Genomic DNA, 24152 nt, shown 5'->3' with positions numbered 1-24152 from the left:
AACTTATGTTTTAATATTATTATTATTATTATTACTATCGTGAATTAATAATTGACGTATTATCAATATTACGAGGGCAGTTCAATAAGTAATGCAACACATTTTTTTTCTCGACCAATTTTGGTTGAAAAAACCGGAAATTTCTTGTGGAATATTTTCAAACATTCCCGCTTCGTCTCGTATAGTTTCATTGACTTCCGACAGGTGGCAGCGCTGTACGGAGCTGTTAAAATGGCGTCTGTAACGGATGTGCGTTGCAAACAACGGGCAGTGATCGAGTTTCTTTTGGCGGAAAACCAGGGCATCTCAGATATTCATAGGCGCTTGCAGAATGTCTACGGTGATCTGGCCGTGGACAAAAGCACGGTGAGTCGTTGGGCAAAGCGTGTGTCATCATCGCCACAAGGTCAAGCACGGGCCGGCCGTGCACAGCTGTGACTCCTGCAATGGCGGAGCGTGCGAACACACTCGTTCGAGATGATCGACGGATCACCATCAAACAACTCAGTGCTCAACTTGACATCTCTGTTGGTAGTGCTGTCACAATTGTTCACCAGTTGGGATATTCAAAGGTTTGTTCCCGCTGGGTCCCTCGTTGTCTAACCGAACACCATAAAGAGCAAAGGAGAACCATCTGTGCGGAATTGCTTGCTCGTCATGTGGCTGAGGGTGATTATTTCTTGTCAAAGATTGTTACAGGCGATGAAACATGGGTTCATCACTTCGAACCTGAAACAAAACGGCAATAAATGGAGTGGCGCCACACCCACTCCTCTACCAAGAAAAAGTTTAAAGCCATACCTGTGGTGTCACCGCCAGACACCACACTTGCTAGGTGGTAGTTTTAAATCGGCCGCGGTCCATTAGTACATTAGTACATGTCGAACCCGCGTGTCGCCACTGTGTGATCGCAGACCGAGCGCCACCACAAGGCAGGTCTCGAGAGACTGACTAGCACACGCCCCAGTTGTACGGACGACGTAGCTAGCGATGCACACTGTCGAAGCCTCGCTCATTTGCAGAGCAGATAGAATAGCCTTCAGCTAAGTCAATGGCTACGACCTAGCAAGGCGCCATTAGTAACATTGCATGTATCTAAAGAGTCTCACTTGTATCGCCACAATCTCCAGATGTACCAAAAGGATGGATTAAAGTTACGTATTCCAGAAGCTACGTACTTTTCTTTATAGCATTCATTACGTATCCTGTTTCAGACCTCACGCCATCCTGCTTTAGCTTAGCGCGTGCCTTTCGGCTTCCTCTCATTGTGTCTAGGCTGTCTTGTCTAGACACAACAATACCCTCAGCCGGTAAAGTCATGGTTACAGTCTTCTGGGACGCTGAAGGAGTTTTCTGTTCGATGTCCTTCCCCATGGTCAAACGATCAACTCTGAAGTGTATTGTGCTACTCTTCAGAAATTAAAGAAACGACTTCAGCGTGTTCGTAGGCACAAAAATCTGAACGAACTTCTCCTTCTTCATGACAACGCAAGACCTCACACAAGTCTTCGCACCCGAGAGGAGCTCACAAAACTTCAGTGGACTGTTCTTCCTCATGCACCCTACAGCCCCTATCTCGCACCGTCGGATTTCCATATGTTTGGCCCAATGAAGGACGCAATCCGTGGGAGGCACTACGCGGATGATGAAGAAGTTATTGATGCAGTACGAAGTTGGCTCCGACATCGACCAGTGGAATGGTACCGTGCAGGCATACAGGCCCTCATTTCAAGGTGGCGTAAGGCCGTAGCATTGAATGGAGATTACGTTGAAAAATAGTGTTGTGTAGCTAAAAGATTGGGGAATAACCTGGTGTATTTCAATGCTGAATAAACAACCCCCGTTTCAGAAAAAAAATGTGTTGCATTACTTATTGAACTGCCCTCGTACTTTAGCATGCATATCTGCTTGCCCTGCACAGGCACAATTATGTACAATAATAATTATTGTAATTTTTAAAAAAAGTATTGAACACACTGGCAATGCCAACTGTATGGTAAACACACTGAGAGGCAAATAAAGATTGAATAGAAATGGAACGAAGAGAAACTTGACTAGAAGGAGGGATCGCTTGGTAGGGCATATTCTGAGGCATCAAGGGATCACCAATTTAGTATTGGAAGGCAGCGTGGAGGGTAAAAATCACAGAGGGATACCAAGAGATGAATAAACTAAACAGATTCGGTAGGATGTAGGTTGCAGTACGTACTGGGATATGAAGAACCTTACACAGGATAGAGTAGCATGGAGAGCTGCATCAAATCAGTCTCTGGACTGAAGACCACAACAACAACATTCTATTCTATTCTATACATCCATGTATACAGAGAAACGTCACTTAAAAATAAATTGTCTTAAACTAAATTAACCTAGAACTTTTTGTCCATTGTTCGTTATTGTAGTAGCATTTGGGGAGACGGCGGGAGGGAGCAGTGGGTGGCCAGAAATCGATGTCAGTGATGTTCGTAACGCGTTGTATTATGTTAGAGTAAACATAAAACAAATAAAAGTGACCGGTAGCAGTAATTATAAATAAATATCTCACACAGTCACGGTTCACAAACGTAGCCACTATGGCCGAAAATAATAAAATCATTGACGAGCAATACTGATGGCCCTCGAAATATTTCAGCATTGCCAATACATACATCGTTCAGAAGTTTGATGACAACTGGGACCACAGCCGTCGTGCAATTTTCAAATAAAACAGCTTTTGTTGACGAGTTCAAGAATTCAAGTACCTGGATTCCCTGCTGACTAATGCAAGTGAAGTGATGAAAGATACGTATCTACGTATCTACGAATAATAGAACGCCAGTCGCATGTTCTATAGGCTGAACAATTTATTCAAGTCACGACTAATATCACATAAGAATAAGATCCTTCTGTACGTAACACTAGTATGGCCGGTACTTTTGTATGGTAGTCAATCTTGGACGACATCAGCAACAACTAAAGAAGCAATGTATCCCTTGGAGAGGAAGGTACTTCGAGAGACCTGGTGCCCCTTCTACAATTTATGGAACGTCAATGCGAACGAAGAACGAAAGAAGACCCGTACCAACTGTTTGGCAAAGCCCAAAATGGGCCACGAGAGGCTTTATTTGTTGATTAGACCCAGAAAATATTAGATACTGGCTCCCAGGTAGATGCAATTTTCCTTGACTTCCGGAAGGCGTTCGATACAGTTCCGCACTGTCGCCTGATAAACAAAGTAAGAGCCTACGGAATATCAGACCAGCTGTGTGGCTGGAATGAAGAGTTTTTAGCAAACACAACACAGCATGTTGTTCTCAATGGAGAGACGTCTACAGACGTTAAAGTAACCTCTGGCGTGCCACAGGGGAGTGTTATGGGACCATTGCTTTTCACAATATATATAAATGACCTAGTAGATAGAGTCGGAAGTTCCATGCGACTTTTCGACGATGATGCTGTAGTATACAGATAAGTTGCTGCATTAGAAAATTGTAGCGCAATGCAGGAAGATCTGCAGCAGATAGGCACTTGGTGCAGGGAGTGGCAACTAACCCGTAACATAGACAAATGTAATGTATTGCGAATACATAGAAAGAAGGATCCTTTATTGTATGATTATACGATAGCGGAACAAACATTGGTAGCAGTTACTTCTGTAAAATATCTGGGAGTATGCGTGCGGAACGATTTGAAGTGTAATCATCATATAAAATTAATTGTTGGTAAGGCGGGTACAAGGTTGAGATTCATTGGGAGAGTCCTTAGAAAATGTAGTCCACCAACAAAGGAGGTAGCTTACAAAACACTCGTTCAACCTATACTTGAGTATTGCTCATCAGTGTGGGATCCGTACCAGATCGGGTTGACGGAGGAAATAAAGAAGATCCAAAGAAGAGCGGTGCGTTTTGTCACACGGTTATTTGGTAACAGTGATAGCGTTACGGAGATGTTAAGCAAATTCAAGTGGCAGACTCTGCAAGAGAGGCGCTCTGCAACGCGGTGTAGCTTGCTGTCCAGGTTTCGAGAGGGTGCGTTTCTGGATGAGGTATCGAATATATTGCTTTCCCCCTACTTATACCTCCAGAGGAGATCACGAATGTAAAATTAGAGAGATTCGACCGCGCACGGAGGCTTTCCGGCAGTCGTTCTTCCCGCGAACCATACGCGACTGGAACAGGAAAGGGAGGTAATGACAGTGGCACGTAAAGTGCCCTCCGCCACACACCGTTGGGTGGCTTGCGAAGTATAAATGTAGATGTAGAACAGTGGTTTGGCCACATTCTTTGAGCTGATAGTCCCTCCTAAACCGAGTCGTCCACCCTCCGCCTGCTGGAAAACTCACATGGGCGCGCTGGAAGGGCAGAGTATTAAAGCCCGGTCCACACGCAACGATCTGTCTGCGCAGACATCGGCGCAGATGTCTGTACATGCAAAAGATCGCTGCAAATGTGGTGTGTTCACACGACACAAACCTCAATCTACTACTCGCCCGCCATCTATCGGTGTAGAAAAGAAATATCAGTGGCAAACGACTACGCTCACCGTAAACGTCAAAAATTTAATTCAGTTATTTTGAAATATAGAAATGGAGGAAGTTCTGTTGTGGTCTGTGTTCACAGCTTGTGTTGCAAAAAACATTCAGACCAACCGCAGGAAACAGAGAAAGCGGTCAAAATGGTGTAGACAGTGGCTGCTAAAGCGAAAGCAGTTTTCTCACGTACATTTAGTGCGAGAGTTGCAGGGCGAACCTGTTTTGTTTTACATTACTTCGTGTTCCATTTCCTGGCACACTGACACTCCAATTTCATCTTCAATTGTACTCCTGCTTGGTGTTGGCGTTTCTTGATCACTAAGAAAGGCAAGCAGATCAAAATACCATAACATTGGCTGGTATACTTGATCTACTCTTACACCAGATCTTCTAGATTTCTGAACTTTGGATAACTCTTTTCGGTAAACAGTTCGCTGACAGACTTAATTTACTTGACTTGCCTTCATGGATCATCCTTCAGGAGAGCGTAAATAGCTTCAAATGTGTTGGGTATTATTTTACTCGACGCTTGTTTCGATATTGCAGTTGAAAATTCCAAATCCTTGTAGCTCCTTCCTGTTGCTAGGAATCTTAATGTTACCGCCAGCCGTTCATGAGGAGAAATTGCCCTTCTCATACAAGTATTTTTTCTCATAATATTAGGGGTTACAAGCTTTAAGAGATAATTATAGGTTTCGACATCCATCCGCAAATAATTTCGCCAGTTCGCAACGAATTTTTTTTTATTGCCGTTTCTCTGTTTGCCGAGGCGTCAACTGCCCGCAATATTTCAATTAGAGTATTGTATGCCGCTGTCTTTTTGTCTCGGTCACTATATTCTTTACTTTGAATCTTCCACAAACATGGGTGGTTTCTATATATTTCAATGAATTCACTTACAAACTCTCGAGAACACTGACGAGTATCAGCCATTTTAATGCCCTGTGCGCACAAATACAAACACTAGACTGAGTAAACAGCTGTTTCGCGCCAGATTTGCGGCGATCTCCTGTACACATGCTCCAACTTGTCTGTGCAGATGTGCTTTGAACCCACAGATTTGAGAGGTTTCGCTCAAACCTCCAACTCCAACTTCCAGGTTTGCACACACCTCAGGTTGGTGCAAATCTTCTGTCCACACGCAACGATCTGTCTGCGCAGATGTGATGTGCGCAGACAGATCGTTGCGTGTGGACGGGCCTTAACAGTCCTCAACTAGTGGAGCCGGCGACGGTGGAAGATGCACCTGGAGAACGGCAACGGCGCACCGCCATCTTCACTGGATACCTCCTCTGTTCTGACTGACCGACTGGCCTTTTTCTGGTGCTTCTGTATTATGTTATTTTATAAAAATTCATTGAGATGTTTTTTGTCCTTTCTCTCCTGTTTCTTCTCCTTTTGTATTGTGATTATTTCTTTTGTTTTCTGCAACAGGCCATAAAGGCTCGTTAACGCAATGAATGATTATGATGACTGGCAATACATACTGAACGTTTGAGATTACATAATAACATATTAAAGTTTGACAACATTCTCCATTCACATGTTGACAGAGCTTCATGAACCAACCACAATGAACCGTTTATGTTCTCAATTCGCGCCTTTCTGCAAATCACGCATCCGACTGAATTTTTCAAGTAGCCTTTCAACACAAAACAAGGGCAGTCAGTGTACACACTATTTCAGGACAGTCAGCGGAGGATTCTCTATGCCACTGCTTACTTTATTAATTTGAACATACACGTAGGTTGGTGAAATACACGAAAGTTTGGAGATACGCTTCTATTTTGAAAAACACGTCATATATCTACAACGACTAGTAAGAGATCTGCGTATCGGTTGTCGATTTCGCCACATTATCACAAAACGTCAAAAACACTGTTTTGCGTTAATTACCTAAACATGTCATTGCCTGGCAGATATAATTGCTTCACGGGTTTCCATACAATTTTACTAATTGTTTCTGTTAATATTACAGAACTAAATTTCGAGGATTCGATTGGCCTCCCTGTCGCCAGATATCTCGAAGTTACTCCTAATCTCTCGTCAAACGCGACTGGTCCGATGTTAACGTATGCAATTTCTTCTCTATTTCATTAGTTTTGTTTTTTTCAGATATGCATTTCTTTCCAATGTAGTAATTCTTCCATTTATTGCCAATTATTCTCGTCGTTTTCCTCAATAGCTTCTTCAACGTACTTAGCTTTACTAACTCGACATCTTTTTAATAATTCGTGTTTGTTTTTTTGGCGCATATTTAATATTTGTCACGAATTTGTAGTTCAGCTAAAATTTCGCATTTTTCTTTCCCAATTTTGTTGTAAACTTAATATTTGAAGTAATGCTATTAGTATTATATGAAGCGATAATGGGTATTTTGCCTTGGGTCGTATCTTAAAAGAATGTATGTGTTGGAAAACGGGCTGCACACACTGTACACCGTTTGACGCAGAATACGGGAAACCCAGTTACTGACGGCCAGGCGGTTATTCGAACCCAGCACCTTCTACGTAAGAGCCCAGCGTTTTAAGCATGGCGGCACCTCGCAGGTTTGCCACACTGGAACACATCTTCAACACAGGCCTCTCTATACGGTGCACGACACGTGCTACTGCACACGATCAATATTTATTGACAAGAATAGTTTGTCAAACCTTCACTGTACTGAAGCAACCCACATACCATCAGTATAATGGCAATATTGTCAGTTGGCAACGCGAATAGGATGTCGAACACACAAAAAGGAAACCATTTACCACAGAAAACAACTCAAGAGTTAAACCCAGATGTGTATATGCATGGGAATGCATAATTTGGACAGAACTGATATACTCGGAATGCGGATAATCAGAAAAATAATACGTACAATACACATCACAAATCGTTCGAAAGTGAGACGTGGCAAGGAAGTTTACGAAAACATAGATAAAATGTCAGAAGTAATGGCAAAGCTCTACTGAAGGCTAACCAAACTAGTCCTGTACTGCTGTAAAAACATATCGACGATAGCATGAATTCCGGAAATAATAAATGAACTACAAAGAAGCATAAAAAATCAGAAATAACAGAAACAAACCTCTCTAAGAATAAAACGCTAAATTTACAAGGCTTTCAAAGACAGAAAAAAAAAATCGGCAACAACATGGACAAAAGAAAGGAAAGAAGACTAAAACTTGTGAAATACTTTGCGCAACGTAAAAGAAGCGTGAGAGGGTTGAGTTTACCTTTGAAACTGGGAAAATATGTAGCCTCTCGCAGGGAGCGAGACAACTTAATCCCCTGATGAGTGCTTGCAACACGCGATGTGACGCAAAACAGAAGAGGAAGGAGTGGGGATGCTAAAAGTAATTTATGACGTAAAGGTGGAGCCTTCTGCACTTGTTGTTGACGTATGAAAGCTTCATTTCCTTGAGTGTGGGTACATGAGATTGGTACTACTAGGATACGACTAAAAAAATTAGGCATCAAGTATCACGTCTCTAGACTGCAGCTAATCGGAATAGCACTTAAGTAATTAGTAAGGGGACCACGACGTAAACGAAAATGCAACGCACATTTCCTGTAGGGCTGAGTACAAGTATAATTTTCATGATTTATCGGGTGTTTTGTGAAGTTGACTATACCTCCAAAACCTCCCAACCATCACTGGTTTTTGTGTCTGGTGCTACCCTTGGAACCGCCGTTGCGCAATATAGTAGCCGTAAGGTGATGGCTCTCGTGGAGATACAAATGTCTGAACTGGTAGAGATCATAATGTCGTCTTCACCACGTCATCCGTCTCTTTCGCTTCAACGTATTTTTAGAGAGGGGGGGGGAGGGGGAGGGATCGAGCTAGTTCGATAATGTTCTCGAATTTTCGTAGATATGCCTCTGATGTTTCAGAATATTCTCGTATGTTTCAGAATGCAACTTGGGAACGGCGCATACGACTACTGCACTGAACCGCGCTCAAGCAAAATCATCCTAACCGATGAGTTGTGAAACTCAGTCAAGACAGAGGTACAACTCATCGAAAAAGTTTGTCCGTTACAGAAAGGCTACGTTAAGTCATAAACAACGAACTGTCGAGATACCGAACAGTTTTAACAGCGAAACATGACGTAGTTCATCAAACAAATCAGCAAATACGAAATATGATTCCAAGAGAAGAAAAAAAAATTTAATTCATGATACAATGATGAACAAGAGGCCAGAGATTTGCAATAGTATTTGTAGATTTCAAAAAAGCATACGACTCGGTAGATAGAGAAACATTACTGAAAGTATTGGAAGAATTTGGGGTCGATAAGAAAACAATTCAAATTATCAAACAGACGCTAACAAACAGTAAGGCCAAAGTTAAATTTATGGGTGAAATTTCAAGGAAGTTCGAAATTAAAACAGGTGTTAGACAAGGTGATGGTTTATCCCCAATCCTCTTCAACTGCGTACTGGAAAAGATATTGAGAATATGGAAAGAAGAACTCAAAGGCACCAAGAATGACATCAGAATTGGAACAAAAAAAGAAAAAATAGAAGTGGACTGTTTAGCTTTTGCAGACGATCTGGCAATAGTTACAGAAAACGAAGAAATAGCTCAGAACTACCTGGAGAAACTACAAGAAGTTTCGGCCAGAGCTGGACTGCAGATTTCATTTGAAAAAACCGTGTATATGTCTAATCATAGAAATAACAAGAAAAATCTTATTACTAAATACGGCAATATTAAGAGAGTAGAAAAATTTAAGTATTTAGGTGAAATAATTCAAGTGAATGGTTTAGACAAGAGTGCAAACCAGGCGAGAGCAAGGAAAATGGAATTTGCTTTTCAAAAAACCAAAGACATATATAACAAAAAAAACATTTCGATTCAAGCTAAATTAAGACATTATAAAACTGTCATTAGACCAGAATGCCTGTATGCATCGGAGTGCCTAACTCTTAACAAAAAGGGGGAAATAGAAAACATGGAAAAGAAAGAAAGGAAAATTTTGAGAAAAATATTAGGACCGAGAAAGATTGGAGAAGAGTACAAGCTAAAGAGTAATAAGGAAATATACAAAACTATTGAGAAAGTGAGTGAGGCAATGCGTAAACGCAGACTAACGTTTTATGGTCACCTGTCGAGGATGGATGGAAACAGACTAACAAGAAAAGTGTTTGAACATAGTAACAGGAACGAAAAAACCAACAATAAATGGATACAGATGGTGAAAAAGGATTTGGCCTATTTTAATGTCACCCGTGAGTCAATCAGGGACAGGGAAAAGTTTAGACAAATAGTGAACGAAATTAAGTGTTTTCCAGAAGAAACGAAACTAAAGAATAATAACAGGAAATGGTCGGAAGAGCGGAGGAGGAACCACTCGAAAATGATGAGGAAATATTGGGAAGAGAGAAAAAAAGATCAAAAAGCCGGGCAAGTGAATTGTTGAACGTGGTCCAAAGATGGCCGAAATCGAAAGAAGAAGAAGATGAACAACGATGGAAGTGTGAATTTCCCAAAATAATTCCTAAACTCGCCCTATGTTGCCGGTATGCCCTCGCAAAGAAAACTTCTATAAATATGATCATGGTTGCGGAAACATTAATCGAAAAAGACAACGGCAACTATTTATTCACAGCAACAATTTCAGTCAAGTAATTTACCTTTCAGTTTAAAAAAGAATCCAATTTCCAGTAAGATTAGAGTAAAAAAAAAATCCCAATGCTGTGAGTCAATTTCAAAGAATGGTGTTACTCTATGGGCAGCTAGCTATACGTAGCGTCTTCGTATGTAGACCAACCACAAAACTTATTCGTCTTTGTCTCGAAATCAAAACGCCAAATAGTTTGGCAGAACACACTTTGAATACATTAGATGCCATAAAAATGGAACGATTAATTGTACATTTTCTTTCCAATTCATAAAAATGACGAAACTAAGCGAGTTCGTTTCAGCTATAAAATAAATGCGAAATATGGCTGCAGAAAGCTTATTTCTAAAAGATTTTCTTATCGCTAATGTGCGTTTCGCGCGTTCTTTCAGATTTCACACCGCTAAACGCCCTACTTCTAAAACGCCGAACACAAGTGTTTCGCACCATGGTGTAACACCTCTACAAATGTCTGCGTGAATCACTTCACTTCAGACGAATGTCAAAGACGCTCATTCGAAGACGATGGCTTCCTTTCGTTTCCTCTGACAAATCTGGCATTCTGACACATCATCCCGACGTCAATCGGAAAAACTCACTCTGCACTGATGTGGCATTGTATAAGAAACTGGTGCCATTTTTTAGGGTAGTTGGGTAGAAATTCTTGCTTTAAATTACCTGTGGTTTTCCAAAATTGTCGCGGTGGCTGCGATACATTTTTAAAGGCATTCTCGTAAAAAGAATCACCTCTGTATCTTGCCGCGTTAGCGGTAAACAATGCATTAAGCTTTCAACAACTTCGTCGTCCACCAAGAACTGATAGTCGAAACTGACGATATGCTTATATTTTGACAATTTTTTAATGTGCTTGGCGTTTGAAAACATATCTATACAGGCGACCAGATCAACAGTTCTTACTAACACGTCTAAAAGCTACACATACACTTGGTAGTGTTCAGATTTATAATGCTTCATATCATGTGTTTTGTTTGCTATTCGAAACACAAATCACATCGTACATTATTTTCTTCTTCACAAGCCACTTTCAATGTTACTTAAACAAGCCACTTTCAATGTTACTTAAACAAGCCACTTTCAATGTTACTTAAGTGAGTATATATTAAACTTTGTCATTTCTGGAAATACGCAGTGTACGAAGACAGGTTCTACCTCCACAAGGGTTTCTACATCGCCATTCAAATATTTCTGACAAATGATTAGGAAATTGCTCACTATGGCCTGCAGTTCACTGTGAGAAATGGCAGTAGTATCTTGACTAAAGTTCACCTCAAGAATGTGGATTTAATTTTTACAAGCCGGCCGAAGTGGCCGTGCGGTTCTAGGCGCTACAGCCTGGAGCCGAGCGACCGCTACGGTCGCAGGTTCGAATCCTGCCTCGGGCATGGATGTTGTGGTGTCACCGCCAGGCACCACACTTGCTAGGTGGTCGTTTTAAATCGGCCGCGGTCCATTAGTACATGTCGGACCCGCGTGTCGCCACTGTGTGATTGCAGACCGAGCGCTACCACAAGGCAGGTCTCGAGATACGGACTAGCACTCGCCCCAGTTGTACGGACGACATAGCTAGCGACTACACTGACGAAGCCTCGCTCATTTGCAGAGCCAATAGTTAGAATAGCCTTCAGCTAAGTCAATGGCTACGACCTAGCAAGGCGCCATTAGTAACATTGCATGTATCTAAAGAGTCTCACTTGTATCGCCACAATCTCCAGATGTACTAAAAGGAGGGATTAAAGTTAAGTATTCCAGAAGCTACGTACTTTTCTTTATAGCATTCATTACGTATCCTGTTTCAGACCTCACGCACCCTGCTTTAGCTTAGCTTCCTCTCATTGTGTCTAGGCTGTCTTGTCTAGACACAACAAAATGGTTCAAATGGCTCTGAGCACTGTGGGACTCAACTGCTGTGGTCATAAGTCCCCTAGAACTTAGAACTACTTAAACCTAACTAACCTAAGGACAGCACACAACACCCAGCCATCACGAGGCAGAGAAAATCCCTGACCCCGCCGGGAATCGAACCCGGGAACCCGGGCGTGGGAAGCGAGAACGCTACCGCACGACCACGAGATGCGGGCTAGACACAACAGATGTGTGTGGCGTCCTTAGGTTAGTTAAGTTTAATTAGTTCTAAGTTCTAGGCGACTGATGTCCTTAGAAGTTAAGTCGCATAGCGCTCAGAGCCATTTGAACCAATTTTTACAATTTCTCTTTTAATGATGTCCCCCAGCGATAAAAATGGCAGGCGGTTCAATCGGACGAATGTGGAGGTTATTGTGTGAAGTAACTAATAATCCACTGAGGTAATTGGTTTCTAACTATTCTTAGACGACTACCTCTGCGTGCAATCAGAATCAGACTAGTACTACTGCCCCCCCCCCCCCCTCCCCGGTTGCCTCTTTCTCCCCCACAGTATCACCTACTTTTAGCACTAATCTGACTGGAACATTTTTATTTTTAAAAAGATGAGAGATAAGCGACATTTAGTTTCTGTGTGTGTGTATTAGAATGAATGACGAAGGAATTCTTGGTGCATCCCAAGTGCTACACACACTTCCTTCTCAGAAAAGAAAGCCAACTATCTACAGTCAGCTACACACTTGTCACAAAACATTGCTCCTCTCCCTTGCAGCACCTGCTCGGCCTGGACACAGCAACCCAATTTAAAATCAAATTCATATGTGTGCACTATAATTACTGTTCACAAATCACTTCATTGCTGAACTGGCAGAAATTGTTAATGCTTTGTGTCTTAACAACTCCAATAATAATAATCATAATTATAACACTGCCTACAGCACTATAGTATTCCTTAAGTAGTTACTGCTGCGTCATTCTGTCAACTAAATCATTTATCTACTTCAAAGCGAGTAACGACGCAATTTCTAAACTACTACAGGTATTCCTTACGATCTGCAAAAGTTATTTTCTTGTGATATTTAGTATTTGTTACGTATAACTTTTATCATCACCGATGTACGGGTAAAGCACAACATATTTAAGTACTGGATTCACTATGTGAGAAACCTGTAACCTCCACAATATTAATGCTTGTAATTGAAAAGAAGTAATTATTGATAACTTATATGATCATTTGAAAAGTAATTTAGTTTCGTGTCTGATCGAATCGTTTAGCTTTTACCCCCCAGAAAATTTCAATGTTGGGAACCAATGACTTAGGTGAAACCATGATCGGCTCTAAAAGTAAGGCGAGGGTCAATTTCTCCATCATGCACCCTATTCAAAAATCCTTCCACAAAATAGTTACGCAAGCAACAGGAAATTACCATTTGCGAGGAACGACGTTGAACTGATTTTCTGGAGACCTTTCCAGAACATGCCCAATGTTGCCCAGTTTCTTCTTTGAGTACGGTAATTGGTTGTCTATGTTTGCTGTCGAGGGCACTTCCTGTTTCACGAAATTTATTCGTTAATGCATGAATCGTATTGCGATTATGAACTGCTACACCACGAAAGTCCTATTGAAATTATTTCCTCTACGCAAGCGCAGATTTTGCACCTACGTATGAATCTTACGGGAATACTCCTAGGCGAACATAATATTTCACCATTTCACTTGAAACACTTTCACTCAGTACACTGTATTGCGTCGCCTAACAAACACGTGCTACCTGCGAAAGGTTTCTACGCAGAGGCCTCCAAGCGGAGGGGAACACACATCCCAGCCTGTGTGAAGGGTTGATAATTTTGTAAGAATTTACAGACTTCCGTTGGCAGCTGATGCGCTAGCAGGTTACATGCAACAGCCGGCCAAATTATGTCGCGGTGACGATGCGCAATGGTCAGGTAATTTATTTGCGCTGCCAGAGACTGTGCTGAAATGGAGAGCTATCGTCGAATGTAGAAGTAACTTCGGGTGTGCCCCAGGGAACTATATTGGGACTCTTGCTGTACATGTTGTGTATTAACTTCCTTGCAAACAATATTAATAGAAAAATCAGGCTTTTTGTTGATGATGCAGTTTCCTATAATAATGTACAGTCTGCAAGATTCTGCATAAATACTGAGTCAGATGTTGATAAGATTTCAAAGTGATGCGGAGATTGGCAACTTGCTCTAAATGTTCAGAAATGTAAAATTTTGCTCTTCATAAAACGAAACAACGTAGTATCGTATGACTACAATATGGAACCGGCCAACTCATACAAAAACCTGTGGATACACTTTTTATGGATATGAAATGGATGATCACATAGTTTCAGTCGTGGGTGAAGTAGGCGGTAGAATGCGGGGGAAGTGAAATCAATCTACAAAGGAAATTGCTTACGAATTACTCGTGTGAAAATATTTCTCAAGTGTTTGGGTCCGTACCAGATAGGACTAACAATGGATATTGAGCATATACAGGGAAGGGCAGCACGAGTGATCACAGGCTTATTTAATCCGTGGGAGTGTGTCACACAGATACTGAACTGGCAGGCTCTTGAAGATAGACGTAAACTACCCCGAGAAAGTCTATTAAGACAATTTCAAGAACCGGCTTTAAATGATGATTCTAGGAATATACTCCAATCCCCTACGCATCGGTCACATAGGGATCGTGAGGATAAGATTAAAATAATTACTGCACTCACAGAGGCCTTCAAAAATAATAATTCTTCCCGCGCTCCATACGTGAATGGAACGGGAAGAAACCCTAATAACTGGCTCAATGGGACGTATCCTCTGCCATGCACCTCACAGTGGTTTGCAGTGTATATATGTAGATGCTTTCTGAGACGCTGTCCGGACCAGACAGCACGATGTCTGGTCCCAAGTAATCAGGAGCGTATCCAGGGAGGAAGGGACCTACTCTCTCAAAGACAGGTCTTGTCAAACCGAACTCAAATCTTGCGTCACGAAACGGCCAGACGAATCAATTAAGAATTTAGGAACGCCATTCTCCTCCTTTAAACGTGCGCTTCACTAAAAAAAACATCTGTAGTAAAATCACGGACAGTATTCAGTACTATTACGAGATCCAAGGTGAAATTTAAAGCGCAGTCCTGATAATTATGGAAGTTTTGACGAGCATCTTTTACACTCTTAAACACGGGCCCTACAAGGGATTCAGGGAACATCTCCAGCCATGTAGGCAAGCTACAGCCAGGAACTTTGTCGGACGAGGAATTTGAGAGCGAAGGCCTTCGGAGAATCAGTATTTTCCATAATGAACGACAACATGATTTTGTCTTCCGCTACGTAACATTCCTGATGAGGATGTCACATGCTTCTGATGATCATTACAGACTACTTGACCAGTGGGCCGAAACCGAATGACTGGCTGCTTCACTGAGATTAGAAATTTGGCCGGCCCGCCGCCGTCAACATACCGAGCCTTCCGCGCTCAGAACCGACATGTCGCAAAAACGATCCAAACGCATCATTGATGGACTTTACAGAAAGAAAAAAATGGCTTGCTGATTGGGGAGAGAAAATCTGTTACAAACATACATGGCAACTGAAAGTCAATATAGCGGTACAAATGGTTCAAATGGCTCTGAGCACTATGGGACTTAACATCTGAGGTCATCAGTCCCCTAGAACTTAGAACTACTTAAACCTAACTAACGCCGGCCGGAGTGGCCGAGCGGTTCTAGGCGCTACAGTCTAGAACCGCGCGACCGCTACGGTCGCAGGTTCGAATCCTGCCTTGGGCATGGATGTCTGTGATGTCCTTAGGTTAGTTAGGTTTAAGTAGTTCTAAGTTCTAGGGGACTGATGACCACAGCAGTTAAGTCCCATAGTGCTGAGAGCCATTTGAACCAACCTAACAGGATATCACACACATCCATGCCCGAGGCAGGATTCGAACCTGCGACCGTAGCGGTCGCGCGGTTCGAGACTGAAACGTCTAGAGCCGCTCGGCCACAAAGGCCGGCTATAGCGGTACAGTCGGAGAACAAAGGAACATATGAAAACACTGACAAGAAGAAGGTACATGATGATAGGTAATGTGTTAAGGCTTTACGGAATAGCTTCCATGGTATTAGAGGGAGCTGTAGGGGGTAAAGACTGCAGAGGAAGGCACAGACTGGAAAACATCCAACAAATAATTGAGGGCGTAGGGTGCAGTACTGCTCTGAGATGATGAGATTGACACAAGAGGAATTCGTGGCAGACTGCATCAAACCAGTCAGAAGACTCATGCTTCCCCCCCCCCCCCCCCCCTTCCACGCAAAAAATAAGGAAATAGATATGAAGTAAAAATTATCTGGCACAGTGACAAATCCCATGCAAGGGTTGCGCTTTTTCCATTTTACATACGGACTTCACACTTGGGATTGTTGCATTCGTACCTGCTGTGGTTGGGCCAAATTCTTACTAGCGACGACATTACACAACATACTGCTAACCGCACAAAGGTGTGTGGAATATATCACACTTAATACATATATCTGTAACTAAATAACGCCCAACGAGGAGACATAAGCTAACTGCCTAATTATGAAATAAAATGTTTATTTCAAAATAAAACAAGCTAAGCTAGAAAATCACTTACTTCAAGAATCTCACGTAAGACCATCAAAAGAGTTCCATGGTTGTCAGGTTCGGAGATAAAGGTAGTTCTGAGTAGAACACAGCTTCATCATCTCCACTATTTAGGAGACGATGATTGAAAAGGGTGCTTCCAATTCATTGATCTTGTGCAACGATCGGAATCTTGATCTTTCTTTTAGATTGTCTGTCATTGGAGTCCATAAATCGCTATACATTAAATAGTTACAGCCGATTGTAATCGGTATATTTATTTTAAATTGCCCTGTATAAGGAACAGACAAAACGTGTGAGGAAGAAAGATTCGAACATAAGGTGCCATAGACATCGATGACATTAGAGAAGCAACGGAGAATAGGTAAGGAAAATGGGGAGCAATCGGTCAGTTGGCTGAAACAATTTACGGAAACTACAGAAAATTTTAATCCCGAGTCTCCTGTGTACAAGTAGCGTAACAACAGAGCTACGTCATCCGACACACGCAAATTCTGTTTTTGTTCAGTCGATTAAAACGGGTTGGGTTATTTGTGAAGAAAATACAGAAGATACATCACGAAGAGATAAACTGTGTGCGTAAAGCGGCAAAGAAACATCCCTGTGTTATACATCGGCTCTGGAATTCGGGCGTGGACTTTACGACTCTTGACACATCCGCAACGTCAGCGGAAGTAACACTTTAAAATTCTAATGGTGCTAATGGTGTGTTTGCCCGACGCCCACGTCTTTCCACAGTTAAGCCACGCGGTCAGGCAAGAAACTGTATGGACGTAAGGAGTCCGGGAACAAGCCCAACTCAAAGAACATGAATTAGGAACGTCTCAGGCAATAGGCTACAATAACGATATTACGAATGAAAACTCGTTAAAATGTCCTTCTTGGCCACTCCTCCGTTCCAATGGCGCAAAAAAGTGTGAAAGAGTACTTACAGAATTACTCATTCAACGGGCACTGTTTGGAATGCTACAATCTCACAACTGTTCCGTTACTTTCACTATTCAATTACAATTTAGTAGTATATATCAGAACGATGTGATGTGGTAGTTATTGACACCAGACCAGTATTCAGTATTCGGGAAGGGCGTGGTTCGAATCTCCATTTGGCTATCCTGATTTATGTTTAGGACAATTTCCTTAAATTCGCGGTGAAAACCTTGTCGGTAACAGAAAACAATGTCCAAGTGGGCCAATGCAACAAATAAAATGATCTGACCGCCTACATTCTGCATGTACGTGCCAGTCATGTCGCAATGTCACCCAAGAAAAAAGGCAGTGAGATAGGATCTGGCCCACATCGCTACCAATGCTCTTCCCCGTTTTTTTTAAATAAAAAAACGCCAGGAATTATACATCCCAACTACTTCGTAATATATCGCTACAGAATATAATTTTGTATCAAAGGCCCATATCACAATGATAAATTTTGGCAAATGTTTATAAAAATCTAGGGCCACGCTCTTTCATAAAAGAACCCCACTACAGCGCGAAATATTCCTTAAAACGTCTTTTTTGAAAGACATCTTTATAAAATATCTTTTACAGCTTAATGCTGGCCAATTTTGGACGCATGTCTTGTTCCTGTTCGTTTCTTTCTACGAAAGAATCATTTACTGCAAAATTCGGGAAAGTAAGTCCTCAACAGTTTACAACAGGTCGTATCGCCAAGACTGGAATACCACAAGAATTCTCCCAGGCTGATTCCAGTCCCCAGAAATCGTTCCATATCGAAACTGACCAGCATCGATTAACACAGACGCCATATCGTAACGTGCAATCAGGTTCGATTGGCCGCAGTTCCATTGTTCTTCGCTCTCGAATGCTTCTACTGGATCAGTGTTACTCAGCGTAGATTCTGTTCCGTTGCAAGTACAAACACTCGCACCCTCACACTGTATGCCGTTACATATCGCCGCCGTTACCTTGCTCCTTCCCTCCATTACTACCTTACTTCATCCTGTCCAATCATCACGACTCTATTCCGTACCCACTAACCGGTTCGCGCCATTTTTCGCCGTCGTGGATGCAACAGCAAAGCCACTGACCGAATTACATTTTGTACCGGCGTCTAAAGCTTCGCTTTGATCACATGTTGCATTTAATTTCCGGCGTTCAATATGAAAGCCGACACCATTCGAATATCGTGTTTAGATCGCTGCAAAACTTTTCTTTTTGTCCGCAGTGCTGGAAATTGAGGGCATCGGTAAATAACACCTAATTACGGAATTGAGGTTGTATATCTGTTATGTCTCCCATTTTCAACTTTTATGAAGCGATGAAGAACTGGTTTATTACAAAATTGCATTAAAATTATACCTATCTTTCTCCAAAGGGTGCTATTAATTTGTTACGCAAAAGTCACAAACCTTGCTTCTGTGTTAACTTTATAGTAGCTCGAAATTAACGAATCAGAAATGCGACACGTTTTAATGAACAAATCAGTAGTTTCAGAACACACGCTAAGCAGAGGCTGTTCCTTTTTTACACTTGTCCCTAATGTAGTTACAAGGTCGTAAAGATGTAAAGTAATTGGTTGTCGCAGTACGTGACGAAAGTGAAGCGCAAGTTTTTGCAAGACCGAAACTGGTGTCGACAATGTAAAAACCATAGACAGATTCGAAAATAGAATTTCGTTGATTCCTACACCGCATGTGCAACTAAAAATCCATTCCTACTGCAGTGTCGCGTAACGTGATAACAACAATGCATAAGAAAGTATATAGGACTCGTTTAGTTTTCCCTTCAATGTGTAGACGAACTTAACGAAACATTAGAAAACATCACATGGATACGTTCGGTAAATAAAGCGTTGTTTCAAACATTTTACCTACGTAACGGTGTATAGCAGTATCAGTCGCCTCAAGGTCATAATTTTGCTATCATTATATTAGTTGTACATAATCCTCGGAAGTATACAGATAAGGCCTTCCACAAAACGGATTACGGGACAGAACTACAAAAAGATAGGGTTTTATTAAAAGTGTATGTCAGCAACACTTCGCTAAGGTGCACAATTACTCCAGTCGTTCAATTATAGCTCAATATTTTTTGACACGGCAACATTTCCTGTTTATTCATAGCGGTAGTCTTTGGGAATGAGACCAAAAAACCAAGGAAAAACGAAAAACAGAAAAATAATTTACAGTAACGAAGCTAACGCTCGATTGAGCGCAATATTTTAAAGTTCAGCTATATTACTTGTTTGTACATTAAGTCAGTCAATGAAAAACGGCCAAAAGGTCAAGAAAAAGAGGTCTAAAAAACATGAAAATAAGGTTTCGAAAATGAAGCTGGCGTCCAATTGTCTGCAACGAAGCCGACGTTCAATTGCAACGCAATATTTTTTGCGTAACAATATTTACGGTTACACATCGTATCTGACAATGAAAACAGACGAAAACGCCAAGCGAGAAACAAAGAGAAGTAGAAAACACGAAAAACACATTCGTCGGTTTCAACAACGAAGCCCATAACAAAAGAGACGATGCGAGGGTTGCCTCGCCACCGACATAATTTGCGATACATACCGGGACTCGAACAGCAGGGCAGAGAAGTCCGGTCAAATGGGCACAGCTTCCTCACGACGACTCCGGTGCAGCTTTCTCGAGAGTTGGCAACATGCGGCGCTTACCTGGCCAACGCTTCGGAACAACCTGTTTCCCTACACAACAGTCGCCGCGGAACGAGATAATAATTAACGCGTCACTCGTCGCGCGTCACGTTTCAGCTACACACACGCTCTTCCAAGTCCGACACGACTGAATATATAATACGAGACGCGCCCTCACCACCAAACACCAACGCACCACTAACTAACTGTTCCGTTCTTGCACCCGCCACATCCGCACCCAACCAGGCACGCAAGCGAACTGAGCGGCAATCGCGGCCGAATCATGTGACGCGAAGACAGCCGAGCGGACCCGAGCGCTGCCGCCTACGCTCGGGAGCCGGCGGACACTGCCTCCAGCCAGAAACGGTACGATTTTACTGCGATGTGTACGGCCTCCCAACGCGAATAGACCCCTCTCTCTTCAAATCTTCGCAGCATTGGTCAAATGTGGCGGTAGTGCACTGTCTGACATGACACGGTCCCTGCCCAATGCAACTTCATCGAATGCACATCGCTCGGCGAATGGAACCATGAGCCCCTGAGCGTACAGTACACAGCTTACCACACACTTGCGGACCCGACGAACAAATGTCAGCCACGATATCTACGAATCCGTAAGAGACCTAGACAAATGGCAACATTTGAACAGAGCCGCTGACACTACATCACTAGGGACAGGAAAATGTCGAGAAAACAGTAACGCGGAAGTAGCGATTTTTAGTGAAATACCGCGAAATGGACAGTGTTTACGAGATACCGCAGATTTTGTAATTTTCCAGATAAAACCGTTATTCATCTCAGGACGGCAGTTTTTTAAATATTCGTAACTGCTAGTTGAGCCGTGCGTGGCTCGTGTTCGAGTCATATCACGTTTGACATCCTGTTTTTAACTGTACTACCACCTCAGCATGTTAATTTCAATTACTGGTATCACTGAGTTGCCGCCTTGCCTGTCCGTGAGCGGCAGTAGCGGCGCTTATCGATATAAGCCCTTGTGTATTATCTTTGCTGACTGCTATTACTTCCCGGTTGTCGTGTGTTCGGAATTAGTTGGGATCTGCCAGTCAGATCGGAGGCGCTAGCAGTGCAGTTCGAACCTGGCAGTGTTTGACTTAGGACGCGGCAGAAATTCAGCCGAGGCGAGGCTGCAGTGAGGTCCGGACAGCCATGACTCGCCCGACGGTTGCCGATACATACCACTTGAGTGTGGACCACCTTGGTTGGTCGTCGCTCGGTCATCTTGTTCGACGACGTGTATGTTGGCCGGCGATCGCTTATGGGTTGCCTGCGTGTGCCGACTCGTGATTCGTCCTTGCACAGTCGCTGTCGTTAGTATTGTCTAGTCCTGCAAGTGTTCGTGAAACTGTGTGCAGCTTGTGATGTCGACTGCTCAGTTATTTTAGTGCTGTCTCCGTGCTGATGTGTGGCAGTCTGATTTTCTCTGCCTCGTGATGACTCGGTGTTGTGTGATGTCCTTAGGTTAGTTAGGTTTAAGTAGTTCTAAGTTCTAGGGGACTGATGACCATAGCTGTTAAGTCCCATAGTGCTCAGAGCCATTTTTTGTGGCAGTCTGTCGGTTGGCGTGGAGCAGCGAGGAAATCTCCGTGGGTCGTAGTTTGGCCGGGCCCGCTGGCTGTCTCTACGCAGTGTCGGAGTGTATGGGGCTGTTCCCATTGCTACGAGATCCGTGGCTCACCGACCCTGGACACGAAAGTTCTACGTCTACATCCATACTCTGCAAGCCACCTGACGGTGTGTGGCGGAGGGTACCTTGAGTACCTCTATCGGTTCTCCCTTCTATTCCAGTCTCGTATTGTTCGTGGAAAGAAGGATTGTCGGTATGCCTCTGTGTGGGCTCTAATCTCTCTGATTTTATCCTCATGATCTCTTCGCGAGATATGCGTAGGAGGGAGCAATATACTGCTTGACTCTTCGATGAAGGTATGTTCTCGAAACTTCAACAAAAGCCCGTACCGAGCTACTGAGTGTCTCTCCTGCAGAGTCTTCCACTGGAGTTTATCTATCATCTCCGTAACACTTTCGCGATTACTAAATGATCCTGTAACGAAGCGCGCTGCTCTCCGTTGGATCTTCTCTATCTCTTCTATCAACCCTATCTGGTACGGATCCCACACTGCTGAGCAGTATTCAAGCAGTGGGTGAACAAGCGTACTGTAACCTACTTCCTTTGTTTCGGATTGCATTTCCTTAGGATTCTTCCAATGAACCTCAGTCTGGCATCTGCTTTGCCGACGATCAACTTTATATGATCATTCCATTTTAAATCACTCCTAATGCCTACTGCCAGATAATTTATGGCATTAACTGCTTCCAGTTGCTGACCTGCTATATCGTAGCTAAATGATAAGGGATCTTCCTTTCTATGTATTCGCAGCACATTACACTTGTCTACATTGAGATTCAATTGCCATTCCCTGCACCACGCGTCAATTCGTTGCAGATCCTCTTGCATTTCAGTACAATTTTCCATTGTTGCAACCTCCCGATATACCACAGCATCATCCGCAAAAAGCCTCAGTGAACTTCCGATGTCATCCACAAGGTTATTCATGTAGTCACAAACCTTGCTTCTGTGTTAACTTTATTGTAGCTCGAAATTAACGAATCAGAAATGCGACACGTTTTAATGAACAAATCAGTAGTTTCAGAACACACTTACGCTAATCAGAGGCTGTTCCTTTTTTACACTTGTCCCTAATGTAGTTACAAGGTCGTAAAGATGTAAAGTAATTGGTTGCCGCGGTACGTGACGAAAGTGAAGCGCAAGTTTTTGCAAGACCGAAACTGGTGTCGACAATGTAAAAACCATAGACAGATTCGAAAATAGAATTTCGTTGATTCCTACACCGCATGTGCAACTAAAAATCCATTCCTACTGCAGTGTCGCGTAACGTGATAACAACAATGCATAAAAAAGTATATAGGACTCTCTAGTTTTCCTTTCAATGTGTAGACGAACATGGATACGTTCGGTAAATAAAGCGAATTGTGAATAGCAACGGTCCTACGACACTCCCCTGCGGCACACCTGAAATCACTCTTACTTCGGAAGACTTCTCTCCATTGAGAATGACATGCTGCGTTGTGATATCTAGGAACTCTTCAATCCAATCACACAATTGGTCTGATAGTCCATATGCTCTTACTTTGTTCATTAAACGACTGTGGGGAATGTATCGAACGCCTTGCGGAAGTCAAGAAACACGTCATTTACCTGTGAACCCGTGTCTATGGCCCTCCGAGTCTCGTGGACGAATAGTGCGAGCTGGGTTTCACACGACCGTCTTTTTCGAAACCCATGCTGATTCCTAGAGAGTAGATTTCTAGTCTGTCTGAGTTTGGATTTAATTTACCAGCAAGTCAAGACTGTTTACATTGTGCCTTCTGGTCCTCGTTGTAGGCTGTTGGGACATTGCCGCGAGCAATAACGTGTGTGTTCGAGTTGGCGAAGGTTCAGCCACCATCCGGTGGACTCTAACTGTATTTGGTTATTTGCAATTGAAGTGCACCAGCGTAATTTTCTGCCTTGTGGCCGTTAACGTTCCGGTTACCTGCCCTGGCCGTTGACTTAAATTCAGGCAGTGTCCTTTCCTCACCGTGTTGTCGCTGTCCAGCACGGGGTGTAGTTCGACAGCTTAATGTATGCTTGGTTGTGGGCGTCCAAGCCTTTTAAGTTTTGCATTGAACTACCGGTTGTGTGCTGGTCGAGTGGTGCGCAAGTTACCTTGTCGGTGGGTCCGTTGACTGTCTGTTGGTTGGGTTGTCGTCGGATCGAGAATGGTTGGGCCGACTGCCTGTCTCACTTAAGTGATCGTTAGTATTTCAAGTGCTGGCCGATCCCCGAAACTTCTGAACGCCGTTAGCTGCACTGCCTTTTCTTATT

General features: G+C 42.8%; 1 protein-coding gene across 2 annotated transcripts in view; it reads right to left on the bottom strand.

The window, feature by feature from the left end:
• Positions 1–20490, bottom strand: part of LOC126425011 (fasciclin-2) — a 927523-nt gene extending 907033 nt beyond the window's left edge. For both annotated transcript variants that reach the window (XM_050087916.1, XM_050087917.1), the window contains exon 1: positions 20166–20490. The gene's annotated coding sequence lies outside the window, so the exon portion shown is untranslated. The remainder of the gene's footprint in view (positions 1–20165) is intronic.
• Positions 20491–24152: the final 3662 nt, after the last annotated feature.

Source organism: Schistocerca serialis, chromosome 10 (genome assembly GCF_023864345.2).
Source record: "Schistocerca serialis cubense isolate TAMUIC-IGC-003099 chromosome 10, iqSchSeri2.2, whole genome shotgun sequence".
NCBI classification, from domain to species: domain Eukaryota; kingdom Metazoa; phylum Arthropoda; class Insecta; order Orthoptera; family Acrididae; genus Schistocerca; species Schistocerca serialis.
This window is presented reverse-complemented; position numbering and strand designations above follow the sequence as displayed.